This window comes from Ahaetulla prasina, chromosome 1 (assembly GCF_028640845.1).
Source record: "Ahaetulla prasina isolate Xishuangbanna chromosome 1, ASM2864084v1, whole genome shotgun sequence".
In the NCBI taxonomy this organism is placed as follows: domain Eukaryota; kingdom Metazoa; phylum Chordata; class Lepidosauria; order Squamata; family Colubridae; genus Ahaetulla; species Ahaetulla prasina.
Genome location: NC_080539.1, coordinates 917,427 through 923,140, shown reverse-complemented (window position 1 = coordinate 923,140; position 5,714 = coordinate 917,427). Strand labels below are relative to the sequence as shown.

The following is a 5,714-nucleotide window of genomic DNA, read 5'->3' as shown; positions in this document are numbered from 1 at the left end:
TGCAAGGCTCGGGCAATTTGTTTCCCTGTGTAGTGACTCGTCCTCCCTCCTCTCCTCAGCCGGGCCCCTCCCGTCTGCTTCATGTGATGCCCAGGTGCCCCTCTCGGGCTCACGGCCACTTCTCATCCCCCACAGGTTGGGAAGTTAAAGGAGCTGCTTCTGCAGAAGGACACCGAGCACACGAAGGCCCTGACCAGCCACGTCACACAGGTGAGTGTCCGCTGGGTGGGCCGGGGTCTCCCCAGCTCCCATTCTGACTCCCCACTCTGGGGTTGCGCCCACAGGTGAGGTGCCTGGAGGAGCGGCTGTGCCAGGCCCAGCAGCTGCTGAGGCGCCAGGAAAAGGTGGAGGCGAACCTGAAGCAGGTGAGTGGCCTGGGCCCTGCCTGGTGTCCTGGAGGCAGGCGGAAATTCACCAGGGTGGTTTTATTCTGAGAAAGACCAGAACTAGCAATAAGATTGGGGACAAATTTTGAGGTCTCTAGAATGGACCAAAATCCATTGGGGCGCCTAAGGGGCTAGTCCTCTTGTTTTGAACAGACCTTCCACCCACCCAGTAGATTAAGCTTCATATAGAGAAGGGATATCCAACCTTGACCACTTTACGATTTATGGACTTCAACTCCCAGAATTCCCCAGCTAGCATGCTTTAAGACCCTCCACTCCTGAAGCCCCACTCTCTTGGAGCACTGATGGTGTTCCCTACTTGGGTCAAGAAAACAACCAAGCTGAGAGAGGCCCAAGGACCCCACAGCCCTCCCCCACCCTTCATAGCTGGCTGGGGAATTCTGGGAGTCCACAAGTCTTAAAGGGGCCAAGGTTGGGACCCCCAAATAGAGGATTCTGCCTAGAATCAGAGTTACTTTTCTTTTGGGGGGGCGAGGCTTAAATGGCAGCTGGATGGCCACCTTTTGGGTATAGGAAGGGGAGGACTAGATGACCTCTACAGTCCCTTCCAACTCCTACCTTCTGAGATTCACGTGCTCCCTTCGACCTGCTGGCTAAGGGACCGGCTGCCACAGCCTTCAGCCAAATTCACAGCATCTGTGCCCAAAATGCCTGAATGCTCAGCCTCACCAGAAACAGTCCTGCTCTCAGCCCTGGGTTCAAGACCCCCTGAGAGAAGAGTGTCGTTTCCCACACACACACATACACACTCCTTCCCCCGCTGCTTGTTTTTCACATGGTTGTTGCAGGCCGGAGCCCAGTGGCCTGAATGCTGCTGTCCTGTTTCCCCTCCAGGCCCTCTCCAGGTTGCCGACTGAAGTGTCCAGCCTCACTGAGATCCAGCGCCTTGTGGATCTCTTGGTCTGAAGAGGCCACAGAGGCAAAAGCACGAGTTTGTTCTCAATTGTCTGATGAAGTAAATGTTATGTCTGTTATGTTTGCAAGGCTCGGGCAGTTTGTCTCCCTGTGTAGTGACTCGTCCTCCCTCCTCTCCTCAGCCGGGCCCCTCCCGTCTGCTTCATGTGATGCCCTCGGCTTTGTGTCCTTGTAGACACCCATCCACACCCCAACTGTGCCTGCCCTCCCTCTGACCCACCACTAGAGACCCTGCTCCGCCTGGCCTCTCTTCTGGGGTCACGGGGGTCCAGGCTCCCTGCTTGGCCAAAGAAGCCCCATGGGGCAGTCAAGGACGTGGGAAGCCGTGCGTCCCATCCCTCCCTTGGGGTCTTGGTAGCATCTGGTTTGGCTCCCCTGGCAGCTTAGAAGCTTTATTTGGGGTAGGGGTCTCCAAACGGAGCCACTTTAAGCATAGCCGGCTGAGGAATTCTGGGAGTTGGAGACCCCTGATCTGAAGCACCAGTTTAGTTGGGGGGCAAAAGACCCCCTCCCCCCCCTTGAGTGGAATCCCAAGACTGGCCTCGTTTTCTCTTGCAAAGGAACCAGGATCTTCTAAGACAGGGGTCTCCAACCTGGGTCCCTTTAAGACTTGTGGACTTCAACTCCCAGAGAGCTTTGCTGGCTGAGGGACTCTGGGAGTTGAAGTCCACAAGTCTTAAAGGGACCAAGGTTGGAGACCCCTGTTCTAAGAAAAATTACGGGGGAGGGGAGGGGTCTACAGCCCAGAGCCTTGCCTGGAAAAGGTGGGGGCAGTAGAGAGATGTCTGGGGCCAGGGGGGAGGGGGGCGGGAAGCGCAACTGCTGGCCTCAGCGGAAGCAGCCCCCTCCAGAGCCAGGCTGCCCTTTTACTGGCTGGCGGGTGGGTGAGGGGTCTCTCCCTTAGGACATCGTCCAGCTTCCCTCTTTCAAAGGTGGGGGTTACAAGCCCAGCTGCCTCTCCCCCTCCCCATATTTTTACTTGGCATCCCCTGCCTGCTCTGATGCCCGGATGGTGCTGCCCCCCCCCCACCTTTCTTTCCATGGGAGGGGGGCTGAGTGGCCTGGCTTTACTCGGGACCCCAGCCTAGATTTCAGCTACCGGGTGGCAGTTTCTGTCCCTGAGTGGGGGTCCGGACCCCGCTCCAGAAGGGACAGGGGCTGCGGCAGCTGCCTTGGGTGGGTCTGTGCCAGTCTGTCTGCTGGGCATGGCTAACCAGAGGAAGCCCCCTCCCCTCCTCCTGGGCACAAGGCCAGCCCTCCGTTGCTTTGGCACAAATGATAAAAGCGCCTTTTATTTTCCAGCGAGAAAGGAAGCGGCTGTGGAAGTCCTTAAAGTGGCAGCTTTGTGGAAATAAGATTTATTCCCTCTTTCTCTCTTCCCCCCCCCCCACCTTCTTCCTCTCACCACCAATCTGGGCCAATTGTAGGCCGCATTCAAGCCCACGTGGGGAGACACCCCCTCTCCCACCATCTCCAGGTGGGGCAGCTAATCTTCCACCCCTCCTGCATTTGCTCTTTTCCTATTCTGGATTGGTATACAACTGCTTGTAAACACTGAGCAGAGGTACCCCTGGGTTTGCCTAAAACGGGTGGAGAACGCTGGCCCTTTTATGACTGGTGGACTTCAACTCCCAGAATTCCTAAGCCAGCAGTCCACCAGTCAGAAAAGGGCCAGCATAGCTGACTGGGGAATTCTGGGAGTTGAAGTCCATCAGTCATAAAAGGGCCAACGTTCCCTATCTCAGGCCTAAAAGGTGTGGCCAGAAGGTCAAAAAAATCACAATGGCGGCTGGGACCATGTGGTCAAAGCTCTGCCTATTGGGGTGCAAGTCCAGCTTCCTGGCCAGACCAGGCTGGCAAAAGCCCTGGTGTTGTGTCTTGCCCGCTCTCACAGCAGCTGGGGCCTTCTTATCTGCTCCCGAACACGGAGGAATGTATGCCTCCCAGCCCAAGTCCTGGCTCCATGCCCACACAAACTGCAGAGGAGGGGGCACCTCCCGGTCCCAGCCCTGGCTCCATGCCCAAGCAGGCTGCAGAGGAGGGAGCACCCCCCGGCCCCAGCCCTGGCTCCATGCCCAGGCAAACGGAGCAGCTAGACCCCTCCCCCTCCTCCACAGCAGGTGAGCCTGAGGAAAGTTTATTTCCAACAGCTGCTGATTGGAGTGACCCTCGCATCAGAAGACTGGATAGGCGGAGGCAACAGAAGGAAGGGAGGGGCAGGCCTTAATGAGTGCTGAGTCATGGAGCCACACCCCATGGCCTATATAAAGGACCTGCTTTCTGGCAGTCTCTGAGTCAGGCAAAGTCGAACTTATCTTGCTGAAGTCACTTACTGGTCTCCTGCCTGCTCTGAGGACTTTGGGCAGAGCTGCAGAGGCAAGCCTGATTCGGATTTCCCTGACCCGGCCGTCAGCGGAGGAGTGGGACACGACACCTGGCATTCTCTCCCTTCTGTGCCATGGGCTACCAGCGATCCCGTGCCCATCTGCCCCCTGGCAGGGCTCCGTTCCTTTTCGTAGGGCGGCTCCTCCCAGGAATTACAGGAGGTCCTCAAGTTACGACCCAAAATTGAACCCAAAATTTCTTTTTCTTTAAGCAAGACCTTTTAGGAACTTTCTGGCCACTGTTGTTAAGTGAATCATTGCAGTTGATAAGTTAGTAACCAGTTTGTTCAGTGAATTTGGCTTCCCCTGTTGACTGCTTGTCAGGTCGCAAAGGGGGATCACATGACCCCAGGACACTGCAACCGTCATGAATATGAGTCAGTATTCAACTTTTGATAGCCTGGACGCAGGGATGCTGGAACGGTCGTAAATGTGAGCAATGATCATAATTTACTTTTTTCAGTGCTGTTGTGACTTTGAATGGTCACTAAAGGAATCGTTGTTAATTGAGGACTATCTAAATACCTGCCAATTGCCAAGTGACCACACTTTGGTCACGACTAGAGATCCTGCAGTGGTTGTAAGTGTGAAAACTGATCATCAGTCACTTTTTTCACTGCCGTTGTAACGTCAAACAATGACTAAAGAAATGGTTATAAGTTGACGGCTACCTGTAAATTCAACTTACACAGGTAGTCCTCAACTTATGACCACAACTGAGCCCGAAACTTCTGTTTTTAAGTGAGACATTTGTTAAGTGAGTTTGCTGCATTTTATTAATTTTCTCACCCTTTTTCTTAAGTGAATCAATGCAGTTCTTAAATCAGGTTCCCCGGCTGTTAAGCAAATCGGGCTTCCCCCATTGGCTTTTCTTTTCAGAAGGTCACAAAAGGGGATCGTGTGACCCTGGGACACTGCGACCGTCATAAATACGAGTCAGTTGTCAAGTCTCCAAATCTAAATCACGTGACCGTGGTGGATGCTGCAACGGTCATAAGGGTGAAAAACGGCCATAAGTTACTTTTTTCAGTGCCGTTGTGATTTTATAATGGTCACTAAATGAACTGTTGTAAGTCGAGGACTACCTGTACTGCTTGGGGGAGATTGCAAAAGGGGTCTCTCTCCCTCTCTCTCCCTCTCAGCCAAAAAGTGCAAAATGGTTGTGTAAATCTGGATCTTTGCAATCAGTGGCTTTTTGCTTCTCTCGTGAAATGAATCCAAATGCAAAGTCTGATCCCAGGATTGATCCACGGAGAGGTTAGTCAGCACCTTCCCTGTTTCTTCTGTAGTTTGGAGCTAACTGCAGGCAGTCCTCGACTTACAACAGTTCACTTAGTGACCGTTCAAAGTTACAACAGCCCTGAAAAAAGTGACTCGGGACCGTTGCAGCATCCCCGGGGTCAAGTAATTTATATTCAGATGCTTGACAACGGACTCACATTTGTGACGGTTGCAGCGTCAATGGGGAAACCAGATTCGCTTAACGACCGTGTTCCTGACTTCACAACTGACTTTTGCTGGGTGATTCGCTTAACAAGTCGTAAAATGAGTCAAAATTCATTTAACAAAGTTCTCACTTGGCAACGTAAATTTTGGGCTCCGTTGCGGTCGTAAGCCGAGGACTACCTGTATTTGCTGTATTTCCCAAGACTCGTGGCAGGTTATACAGGTAGTCCTCAACTTATAACCATTTCTTTAGTGGAAGTTATAATGGTACTTAAAAAAGTGACTTTCGGCTGGTTTTCACACAACTGTTGCAGCAACACACACACACACACCCTGTTCCCAGGATCAAAATCTGGACCCTTGGCCACTGGAGGGCACATGTGACGGTTGCCCATGTTGTGAGGTCAAATGATTCTCTTTTGTGACCTTCTGTCCAGCAAGGTCAATGGGGAAGCCAGATTCACTTAGCAACTGTAGCAACACGGGTTGTAAAACAGGACAAAACTTAACTTGCTAAGCAACAGACATTTTGGGCTCCGCTGAGGTCGTAAATCGAGGACTT

At 52.9% G+C, this 5,714-nt stretch overlaps 1 long non-coding RNA gene across 1 annotated transcript; it reads left to right on the top strand.

Annotated features, from left to right (window-relative positions):
• Window positions 1-138: 138 nt before the first annotated feature.
• On the top strand, window positions 139-1,375 carry LOC131188581 (uncharacterized). The gene is made up of 3 exons (XR_009152802.1): window positions 139-210; window positions 285-365; window positions 1,242-1,375. It is a non-coding gene; the product is annotated as an uncharacterized LOC131188581 (long non-coding RNA).
• The last annotated feature ends 4,339 nt before the right edge of the window (window positions 1,376-5,714 follow it).